The sequence below is a fragment of the Hordeum vulgare genome, chromosome 6H, assembly GCF_904849725.1.
Source record: "Hordeum vulgare subsp. vulgare chromosome 6H, MorexV3_pseudomolecules_assembly, whole genome shotgun sequence".
NCBI classification, from domain to species: Eukaryota; Viridiplantae; Streptophyta; class Magnoliopsida; order Poales; family Poaceae; genus Hordeum; species Hordeum vulgare.
The window spans coordinates 347921301-347934064 of record NC_058523.1 but is presented as its reverse complement, the minus strand read 5'-3'; positions in this window follow the sequence as shown (position 1 = coordinate 347934064).

Below are 12764 nucleotides of genomic sequence, written 5' to 3'. Positions count from 1 at the left end.
TCATTTCGGTAGGCTCCGCACCCCCGGATTCCACCGAATATCCGTCTGACGGATATCGTTCCTCTTCTGAGCAACAAGGCAAGCAACCCTTTTGATCATCCCGATAACTCCTATGTTCTTGCTCCTGCACCTATTTATTGCATTAGGATCAAATGCTTCAACTGCCTTTGCCACGATAGTTGGACCCACTTCCTTTGCATGACTTAACCTTGTCACAGTAAATAGCCGAACCTTGCAACCTAGCATACCTGGTAGTTGCCTGAGCTATGATGTGCCTTCTCCTGCTATGCATGCTATGCTTAGAGTTGTGTATGGTCTGTCATCTGGGAGATGAACAGAAATGTGGAATGTGTTCGGTGAGCAAAGGTCGTGTGTTGAACTTGATTTGGTAAAGGTACCGGTGAAAGGCTGTGTAGGAGTACATGGCGGGTTGTTTCATTGGAACCGTCCTTAGGAACTGAGTTCCCTGTATGTAATCCAAGACTAGATACTACCACATGCTGGGCCCTGAAATATGACCCCGCTCGGCCTATTAATCGCGTAGTACTCAGTCCAGGAGTTGCAAGTAGTTTCTGGTGTTTATAGTAATGCTGGAGGCCGTGCATGGTGCTGACCTGAGAGGTGGACCATGATGCGGTAGGAGTGGCACGGTGTACCAAGTGGCACCCGGATGGTGGGCTTGGGAACCCTGCGCACATCGTTTGAGGCCGTGGCGGAAACCTCGGCCGGACTTCCGTACGGGTTACTCTCAGATAGGCGATAAACCTGGACTAGGTACTAGTGTGGTTAACGGTCGTGGCCGACTCCCTCGTTGGGCTTCCGCTTGAAGGTTGCCGAGGTGCATGACGTGCACATGGCGATAAGTGGCGGGAGCGTGTGTGAAGAAGTACACCCCTGCAGGGTTATGATCTATTCGAATAGCCGCGTCCGCGGATATGGACTACTTGGAGACATATGTTGTTCATAGATAACTTCAATGGCTACTCATAAAATTGTCAAGATAAGCGTGAGTGTCGTGGACGGCATTTCCGTATGGAGACGGAATGATTCCACGATAGTGTATTGTTGTGGTGTTAGTGGACTCGTGTGCGAGAAATCAAGTTGTCAAAACTAACTTCAAAATACAAGTTGTCTAGCCACGAGTCAAATGCTGGCTTTCCGCATGAAACCCCACAATACCTTTTGATACCTTGCATGAGTAGTTAGTTCTCCTAAAGTCTTGCCGAGTACCTTCGTACTCATGTTTGCTTAATAAATGTTGCAGAGGTTGCTAATGACCCTAGTGGAGGGTTCTTCGTAGACATCGACGACGACGAGTAGCTGGTGTCGCAGCTACGATCTGGCCCTACGTCGGCTCTGTAGTATAGTCAGGCCATGTGCCTTCTAGTTGCACTGTCTGTACCCAGACAGTTTATAACTCTTCCGTTGGCTTGTATTGTATGACTGCTATTATGGGTCGTGAGACCCTTAATGTGTAATATTATGTGTGTGGCTCTTCCGAGCCTCTTAAATAAAGATTGTATGGTTATAGTTATGTTGTGATGCCATCGATGTATCTATACATATCGGTATGCCATGCGTACGTGTGTCTTACTTGATATGTATGGGATTCGAATACCTAGTCGTGAACTTTAGTAGCACTCCTTAGAGGGAAATGCCCCTTTGTGATCCAACGAGCCTTGGTAGCTCGCTACTGCTCCGGACACATTGGTTGACCGACATGTGTCCTTCTTAGCTGCTGTGTCTGTCCCCTTTGGGGAAATGTCACGCGAAGTAATGGAGTCCCTGTAGCTTGCTACGACTCGTCTACGTTCGTTGATGACCGACACCTGCTTTGCTGGGTCATGTATGCCTGTCCTTGTGCGGAACTGCCACTTTGGTTTATGACTAGACATGTCGATCCGGGTTCTTTGACATTGGTTTGCTAGCGACACTATCGCATACGTGAGTCAAAAGACGCAAACGGTCCCGGCTAAGGTAAGGCTGCAGCTGTGGAGTTAACCGTGCGTGAGACCACAAAGGGATGCGATGTGTTACACGCTGGATTCCTATGGCTTAGGATCGGGGTCCCGACAAAACCCCATTTTATATTAAATTTATTGATTAAAACTATAAAAGCTATTTATGTTTGTTTTAGCATTTTGAGATATTTCCAAAGGAAATATTCTCAGTAAATTCCTAGAGAATTCGAGTGGTATCCCTAAGCCTTGTTTGGAGTCCACATAAAGTTTCACCTTGATCAAAAGGTGGATAAGGACCCCAAATAACTCAAAAACCCTGTCTGTCTAGAATCAAGTTAGAGCAACTCTACACAGCAAAGTTTGTCCAATGAGGCTAAAACTTTGCAGGAGTGCCTAATTCCTCAAATGAGGGTTCTACACCAAAAATGGGATTTGTGGGACTTAGTTTGCCGACACTCCCTTTGGAAGAAACAGATCTGGTCATATTGGAGTGTTTTCAAGTTTACAAAGCTAAACTTATCCTTTGGAGCTCAAATTTGGTGGAACTCCCTGGTTTACCACCAAAACCAAACCTATTAAGTCTCAGCACCAGTGGTGGGGTGCAACCCCCGAAACCACTGTCGAACACCTTCTGACAGATAGGAAAAAGCCACCTTAGCCACAGCTAAACCAAACTCCTTTCCTTCAAACTCTTAGATTAAGTGGCCAGAACCTGTATCTAACCTGAGTCAACTGGCCCCTCACTGGTTCAAAGTGGAAAGGCCAAAACCCCCAATTTAGACCTCAGTTCATGACTGGCAGCATCAGTATTTCTTGCCTCCTTTGACCAGCTGAAGCTCCCACTAAAAACCAAACGGCTAGCCACACCCCCAGCAAGTGCCAAGACATGCTAGACACGTCCAAAGTGCCTCAGAGCGCACCCGCATGCTGTGGCATGCCAAAACTGCGCTCTGGGCGTGCTACAGGGAGTCACCGAGGTGGGGGCGACGCCCTCGGCCAGTTCCAGCCTCCCCCGAGATGTCCAACCTCTTCCCCGACAACCCCTCTGCGTCGGTCAAGCCTCAGGGCCCCTCCTCTCTCGCGCTAGAGCTTGCGCGACGCGTGCCCACATGCTCCAGAACCGGCCAAGGTTGCACGGCCACGAATGCACGACTCTCCCCTCTCTCTCTCTCCGCAGCAGATGGTTCGGGCGGTCCAATACCATGTCCTGAGACCGTGGTTTCAACCCCAACCTCTCTCTGCGCCCCCATGCGCACCACGGTGAGTCACCAGCGCTCCCGAATCTGCTCACCGTCGCAGGCCTATAAATAGCCCTCCCCCTCGCTCCAGCACCCCTCAGATAGCTTCACCATGATCACTAGTACCTCCCTAGCTACCCTAGCAAACCAACAGAGCCCCGGTGCTCGAGATCGACCGAGGCCCCTCCGCCTCGGAGCTCCGGTCGATCTCCGGCTACACGACGGTCCCTGCGCCCCTCGACCCACCAAACTGCCCCCTTGATCCTAGCAAGCTTTCCCCCAACTCGCCCGAGCTTTTCCGCGTCTCTAGCCACCCCCTCGACCACTTCCCGAAACTCCTCCGTCATGACCTCCTCATCGCCGGCAAACCCCTACCTCCCCGTCGTTGTTTCGACCACCAGCTGTTAGGCGACGGTCAGGCAAACCCACTCCTGTGTTCATTGGAGCATGAGCGCGTCGGCAACCTCGTCGGCGTCCTCCTCCTCCTCTCTGGCCGGAGGTAGGAGACGACCCCGACAGGTGTGCCCCACCTGTCGGTGGCCCAGCCTCCTCCCCCGCGCTGGCCTAATTCACTGACCATAGGGCCCCGCGCGTCAGGTTCAAACCTGACGGCGCGCGCACCTAGGCAGGCCGTCGGCTCACCATTCGCCAGCCCAGCTCTGGGCGGAGCCAGGCCAGGAGCTGGTCTGTTTTTCTTTTTATTTTAAAACCTCGATTTCTAAGATTTTTATAAAAACATTTAACCACTGTAAAAATATAATTCTTCCACTATTATTTTTCTAAAAATGTGTAGGATTTAATGATATGCTTAGATGAATTCTTCCAGCAACTATTCTATTTTACAATAATAAAAAGGGCTAAAATGGAATAGTTTTGCTTCTGCTTGGTTGTTTAAAAAGTATTCCTTCAAGGAAAATTAAGGCAAATATTTTTTAAATGATATCTTAGATTTATCAGTAATAGGGAACATTTTTAAAATGACTGTGGATTGTTTCTGTGTGAGCTATTACTTATTTATTGTTTAATCAATGATAGAAAATCCGTGTGACGAGGGAATCAGAGCGGAAGACCTCGAAGACCCCGGATACTTAGGTGACCAAGGCAAGCAGCCCTTTGACCATGATTGAGCATATGTTACTTTGCATGTTAAATAGCAAGTATTCTCGTTGCATATGATCATAAGTACCGGTAATCATTTGATATGATTTTACCGAAAGCTCCTCCGGAGCACATGCATTGAGCTTGACTCTACCCCTTAGGGTCATGCAAATACCATGTCGACAAGTAAAGATAGCAGTAGTACTATCATGAGCATGATGTTGTCATAAAGCAAGAGTTTATGAAAACCCCGTCGGGTGCCACTAATGCCCGAGGGTGATGATGAGTTAGGTGGTCAATTTTGTTGAAGTGATGCACCTGGTATTTGTGTGAGTAAGGTTTCGGAAATGGGATTAGATTTATAATGTGTCGACCATCCCAACCTTACCAGTACGACCACGTTACCCCTTATGGGACGGGGCTATGTTGATTACTCTGGTCGGTGCTAGCAAAGAGCCACATTACTAGTGGCGGGAGTGATGTGTGGTCACTCTCGTGATGGGGTCGTGCCGGGTAGGACGACTATGCCATTTTTATGAGTTCCAGTCACACCGTTGGTCCTCGCATGGTTGGTACTGTCCAGAGTTGGTACTCGTAAGACGTACAACATGTGGGCTGGGTACCAATCGAGTGGACCTCTTTGTCTAGTATCGTCAGGGGAAAGGCATTGATCGGGTACTTACCTCGGGTATGTGACATACCACGAGTCGTGGATGACACAGAAGTTTCCCGGATCTCGTGGGTCCAGCGTACTACCTATGGAGAGTGTAAACTATTCGAATAGCCGTCTCCACGGTCAAGGACAGTTGGGTAATCCTGCTTAAACTACGTCCTGGTATTTCCGCATAAACCAAGTGTGCGTGAGTGTGTGTGTGTGTGGTGATAAGAAAAGTGTTGCTATGATAGCAATGATATGACCAAGTTTGGCGACTTGGCATATAGGGTGAACCCGGATGGTTCAGCCCCTTGACCCTCCTTCTTCCTTGGTCTTAGATCTGCAATGGATGAGCCTCTCCCCTTCTTGGCGGCTGCCAAGGGAGAGGCGAATTCGTGGCTCTTGGTGGCTCTACCAAAATTAGGGTTTTCTCTCCTTATATGTGCCTCTGTGGTGCTCTATGGCCCTCCGATGGATGGACCATTAATCCAATGGCTCTCGGGCACCTCTAGAACCTTCCTAGGGGCTCCTCACAGCCCTCATTAGTCTCCAAAGTCGTGTCTTGTCTTAATATATCACATATGTTAAGAGTTGGACTCAATCACGTCAACAATTCTCACAATCCCGTAATCAGATATTTTCCTTCGGTAAAACAGGTCTGCAAATCGCATATGTACTCTATTTTGGACGAATTTGTAGTCCAGAATCATAGACATAAAATTCCCCACACTTTCCTAGTTTTATCCTTTTCCATTTGACGCCGTCTTCAGGGGTCAAACTGATGATCTCTAAAATCTATTTGTGGACATATTTCACGAAAGTCAGAGTCCTCCTCCAACAAGGCTCGATTTGCGTTTTTTCAACAATTTCTAATTAATTCCGACAATCAAAGTGTGAAACAAGAACTTGTGCAAATTTTCAACCATTAATAGTTTAGTCCCAAAATAATAATTCAAAATTGTAGTAAAATGATTGTAAGACATCCAATAATGATAATATAACAACATGGAACAAGCAAAAATTATAGATACGTTGGAGACGTATCAGCATCCCCAAGCTTAATTCCTGTTCTTCCTCGAGTAGGTAAATGATAAAAACAGAATTTTTATGTGGAATGCTGCGTAACATGTTCATCAAATTCTTTTCTTCTTTGTATAACATGTACATTTGGACTTGTAAAAGATTCAAAGCAATAGTCTAGTTTTAACATAATGACTTCAATACTCAAGCATGTCAATAATCAACCATGTCTTTGACAATATCAACACTAAAGAAAGTTATCCCTAGACCAGCATGCTAAATCATTGATCCATTCATGAAGCACACTCAAATATTAGCTATGCCCAATGCTCAAGTACGATCATAGTGTTTCCTAGTTGGTGCTTATAAGAGAAGATGGAGATTCAAAGAAAAAATAAAAATTGCATAAAGTAAATAGATATGCCCTTTGCAGAGGGAATTAGGGATTTGTAGAGGTGCCAGAGCTCAAGGTTTAAATTGAGTGAGAAAAATATTTTGGGTGGAATGTTTTTCTTGTCAACGAAAACGACAAAGTAGCTGACAATACTTTCCATGATAGATACATTATAGGTAGTTCCCAAATAGAATGGTGAAGTTTGTACTCCCCCTACACCAATCAATCGCATTCCACGGTGAGCCGAATCCATGGGTACCATCCATACCAACAACATTCCTGGGGGAGTTTTGTTTCATTATATTTGATTTGATTATTGAGCATGGAACTAGGCATCCCGAATACCATCCACTTTCTCGTGAATGATAATGAATCAACACATATTGTGAGAATAACCCACCTGCATGGAAAAGTATTGGATACTCCCCACCATTTTATGAGTGGTACGGGCACACAAAAGAGAAAAAATATTTTGAAAATTTAGAGATGGCACATACAAATTTGCTTGGAACGGCACAGAAATACCGCATATAGGTAGGTATGGTGGACTCATAAGGCAAAACTTGGTTTAAGGATTTTGGATGCACAAGTAGTATTTCTAGTAAGTACAAATGAAGGCTAGCAAATAGATTGGGAAGCAACCAAACCGAGGAACAAAAAATATCATAAGTGAGCATTGAGTAACTTCATTGCATAACTATTGACTTTCGTGCATGCATAGGGAATCACAAACCTTAACACCAATATCCCTATTTTAAACATAATTATTCACCAACATGACTCACATATTACTATCATCATGTTTCAAAACTATTACAAAGAATTAAGTTTAATTTGTCCCATGATCTTCATGAAAGTTTTTATTATATCCCTCTTGGATATCTATCACTTTGGGACTAGTTTCATATATTGCCATTGCTTTTTCGACAAGCTCAAACAAATTTAAATGAAGTACATGAGCATAAAGATTTCATCCCTCGAAAAGGTATAAGTGAAGCATGAGAGGAAATGACAAGCTACTCTCAAAAGATATAAGTGAAGATTAATGAGTAGTCAAAAAATTAAGTAGATATGTGAGGATTCTCTGTCTCTCTCAATGAATATTTCCAGATCTGAGTATTTTGTTTAATAGCAAGCAAAAGAAAAATAACATTCCAAGAATAGCATGCATCATGTGAACGAATAAAAATTTAGGCTCAACATAGGCTAACCGATAGTTGACGAAGAGAGATGGGATGTGTAGCATCCCCAAGCTTAGATGCTTGTGAGTTCTTGAAATATTTACTTGGGGTGCCTTGGGCATCCCCAAGCTTGAGATTTTGTATCTTGTTCAATCCTCTCGTATCGCGGTTTCACCTATTCTCAAAAACTTCATCCACAAAAAACTTGAAAAGAACTCGTGAGATAGGTTAGTGCACATAATAATAAAACAACTCTTTATGTACTTCCAAGACAAGTTGCATAAAAATTGCAAACATCATCTACTATTTAATATCATTTCCACAATTTATATCTATCAACATAGGCTATGGAAACTATAGGATAAGTAGATAACAAAACTATGACATCAATTTGTCCAAACAGAACAGTCTGTAGCAATTTATGAAAACAGTGTACTTCTGTGACTCAAAAAATTATGCAAATTTAGGAAATGTTATAAATTTATATGACCACATTGTTTAAAAATTCTAGAAACTTTCCACGTTCCACTAAAATATGAAAATTCAAACACTACAGCACGAGTTTCTGTTTTTACACAGCAACAATCAAAGCATGCAATGCAAGCATCCTAATGCAATTCTTGGAAATTTTCATTGAAAAACAAGATTATAAATAACACCTAACAGAGAACAACAAAATAAAATGATGCTCCAAGAAAAACTCATATTATGTGACAAATAAAAATATAGCTCCAAGATATACCGATAATGTTGAAGACGAAAGAGGGGATGCCTTCCGTGGCATCCCCAAGCTTATGCGCTTGAGTCTTCCTTGGATATTACCTTGGGGGTGCCTTGGGAATCCCCAAGCTTAGGTTCTTGTCACTCCTTATTCTCCTCATATCAGTGTATCACCCAAAACTTGAAAACTTCAATCACACAAAACATAACGGAACTTCGTGAGATGGGTTAGTATAATAAATAATGATCATTCACTTAGGTACTGTCAAGACAAGATTCATAATTATTCTCATATGATACCTGCTGTATTATACTATTCCCATAATTTATATCACTGAATATAAGCTATGGGAACACTAAAACAAGCAAACTATGCATGCAAAACAGAATTTGTAAAAAACAGAACAGTCTGTGAAGATATGTAGTGTAACCATACTTCCCTGTCTCTAATTGTTTTTAAAAATTAGGAGAATGTAGGAAATTTGTATATAAATCATGTGTGAAAAATTCAGATCAAAATCACGTTCTAGTGAATTTAAAAAAATCCTGGACTGAGAGGAAAAGTTTCCGTTTTTGCACAGAATCAAGTCAACTACCATCCACACTATCCCAAAGGCTTTACTTGGCACTTTATGGAAATAAAAGGCATAAAACATGATTACTACAGTAGCTTAATCATGTGAAAACAAATAAAAATAAAGTAAAAAAAATTGGTTGTCTCCCAACAAGCGCTTTTCTTTAAAGCCTTTTTAGCTAGGCATGATGGTTTCAATGATGCTCATATAGGAATAATAATTATAACATGCAAAAGAGCATCATGAATCTCATGACAAACATGTTTAAGTCTAACCCAGTTCCTATGCATAGGGATTTTGTGAACAAACAATTTATTGGAGCAAGAATCAACTAGCATAGGAAGGCAAAACAAGCATAACTTCAAAACTTTGAACACATAGAGAGGAAAATTGATATTATTGCAGTTCCTCCAAGCATATGTTCCTCCCTCATAATATTTTTCAGTAGCATCATGAAGTAATTTCACAATATAACCAACACAAAAAGCATTCTTTTCATGAACTACAAGCATAGAAATTTTACTACTGACCACATAAGAAAATTTCTTCTCATGACTAGTAGTGGGAGCAAACCCAACAAAATAACTATCATGTGAAGCATAGTCCAGTTGAAAATTAAAATCGTGATGACAAGTTTCATGGTTATCATTATTCTTTATAGCATACATGTCATTACAATAATCATCATAAATGGGTGGCATGCTTTCATCATAATAAATTCGCTCATCAAAACTTGGGGGACTAAATATATTATCTTCATCAAACATAGCATCCCCAAACTCGTGGTTTTGCATATCATTAGCATCTTGAACATTCAAGGAATTCATACTAACAACATTGCAATCATGCTCATCATACAAATATTTAGTACCAAACATTTTAATAACTTCTTCTTCTAACACTTTAGCACAATTTTCCTTTCCATCATTTTCACGAAAGACATTGAAAAGATGAAGCATATGAGCCAACCTCAATTCCATTTTTTGTAGTTTTCTTTTATAAAACCAAACAAGTGAAAAACAAGAAACTAAAATATTTAATTGCAAGATCTAAAGATATACCTTCAAGCACTTACCTTCCCGGCAATGGCGCCAGAAAAGAGCTTCGTTGACGGGATGTGAGTGTCTCTTACCTAACCTCCCCCGCAAGGCGCCAGAAAAGAGCTTGATGTCTACTACAAGACTTTCTTCTTGTAGACTCATGATGGGCCTCCAATCGTAGAGTTTTGTAGGACAGTAGCAAATTTCTCTCAAGTGGATGACCTAAGGTTTATCAATCCGTGGGAGGCGTAGGATGAAGATGGTCTCTCTCAAGCAACTCTGCAATCAAATAACAAAGAATCTCTTGTGTCCCCAACACACCCAATACAATGGTAATTTGTGTAGGTGCATTAGTTGGGCGAAGAGATGGTGATACAAGTGTAATATGAATGGTAGATATAGGTTTTTGTAATCTGAAAATACAAAAACAGCAAGGTAACAAATAGTAAACAGTGAGCAAAACGTTGTATAAATGCTTGGAAACAATGCCTAGGGTCCATACTTTCACTAGTGCAAGTTCTCTCAACAATACTAACATGGTTGAATCATATATAAATCCCTCACGTGCGACAAAGAGTTCACTCCAAAGTCACAAATAGCGGAGAACAAACAAAGAAATTATTGTAGGGTACGAATACACCTCAAAGTTATCTTTTCTAATCAATCTGATGACCTATCCCTATAAGTGTCACGAACAACCCTAGAGTTTGTACTAAAATAACACCTTAAGATACACATCAACCGAAACCCTAATGTCACCTAGATACTCCAATGTCACCACAAGTGCCCATGGGCATGATTATACGATATGCATCACATAATTTCAGATTCATCATGTTCAATCCAACACAAGGAACTTCAAATAGTGCCCCAAAGGATGTACCAGAAAGTCAAGACGAAAACATGTGCCAACCCCTATGCATAGATTCCCAAGGTCACGGAACCCGCAAGTTGATCACCAAAACATACATCAAGTGGATCAATAGAACATCCCATTGTCACCACAGATATCCCCTCGCAAGACATACATCAAGTGTTCTCAAATCCTTAAAGACTCAATCCGATAGGAAAACTTGAAAGGGAAAACTCAATTCATCACAAGAAGATAGAGAGGGAAATACTCCATATGATTCATCTATATTAATAAAGCTCGCGATACATCAAGATCGTGCCATCTCAAGAACACGAGAGAGAGAGATTGAACACATAGCTACTAGTACATACCCTCAGTCCCGAGGAGGATTACTCACACATTATCATGGTGAGAAAGAGAGACTTGTTGATGGAGAGGTGCAACCCCGAAGAGATGGAGGCGATGGCGGCCACGGCACCTGCGATGGGCCGCGGCGGTGGCAACGAGAGGCGGGCCCTTGCCCATCCTTCTTCCTTGGTCTTGGTGCTGCAATGGAGGAGCCTCTCCTCTTCTTGGCGGCTGTCAAGGGAGAGGAAAATTCGTGGCTCTTGGTGGCTCTACCAAAAATATGGTTTTTCTCTCCTTATATGTGCCTATATGGTGCTCTATGGCCCTCCAATGGATGGACCCTTGATCCAATGGCTCTCGGGCACCTCTAGAACCTTCCTAGGGGCTCCTCACAGCCCTCACGAGTCTCCAAAGTCGTTGCTTGGCTGAATATATCAGATATGTTAAGAGTTGGACTCAATCACGTCAATAATTCTCGCGATCCCGTAATCAGATATTTTCCTTCATTAAAACGGTTCTTCAGATCGCATACGAACTTCATTTTGAACGAATTTGTAGTCCGGATTCATTGTCATAAAATTCCCCACACTTTCCTAGTTTTAGATTTTTCCATTTGATGCTTCTTCGGGGGTCAAACTGACGATATCTAAAAACTATTTGTTGACAGATTTCAGGAAAGTCGGAGTCCTCCTCCAACAAGGGTCCTTTTGCGGGTTTTTTTCAACAATTTCTAATTAATTCCTACAAATCAAAGTGTGAAGCAAGAACTTGTGCAATTTTGCAACCATTAATAGGTTAGTCCAAAAAAATATAAAGTTGTAGTAAAATGATTGTAAAACAATCAAGAATGATAATATAACAGCATGGAACAAGCAAAAATTATAGATACGTTGGAGACGTATCAACGACTTCTGGGAAGGAAGATAGTTCGGCAATTGCCATTTCCCTCTATCCGACCGGGGTGGTCATTTCCAAGCTCAAGGCCTTCTTTCCAAGGAGGAGGAGACCAAGACCATGGTTGGACAAGGGACCCGGAGACAAGGCTTCAGGGTTTTGCACCTCGTCGGCTGAGGCTGTGCGGTTAGCAGGGAACAGATTGCCCCGTGAGTCGGTGGAGACTTCAAACTCTCCGAAACTCATCTGGTGACTGGGGACAAAACCACCGATCATGACAAGATGGCTGGTTAGGTCTATACTCGGCATCAAAGGGCCGAGCGCGAAGATGTGTTCGGGGGCAAATATGCCCTTGTTGCATACTCTATCGTCCATGATCAAGCGAGCCATCGATCTTGGCAGCGATCCAACGGCGGAACTCTTAATGAAAGCACCAACGCCGGCATCAAAACTTGCAGATCTCGGGTAGGGGGTACCAAACTATGGAGCTTAGATCGATGGGTTGTAGGAGAGAGGGGGAGACAATGTTTACCCAGGTTTGGGCCCTCTTAAGGAGGTAAAACCCTACATCCTGCTTGATTATATTGATGGGGAATGATGATTACAGAGTTGATCTACCTCGAGATCGTATGAGTTAACCCTAGATGATCTAATTCTCCTCTACGTACAGGGGCCTCCAGTTTATATATACACGAGGACCCCTAGGGTTACATGTCACCGATATAGATCAGTAGTAGATGGGACGAACATGTTATCTTGTCTAGGAATGCATGTCTGTCATTGGAGC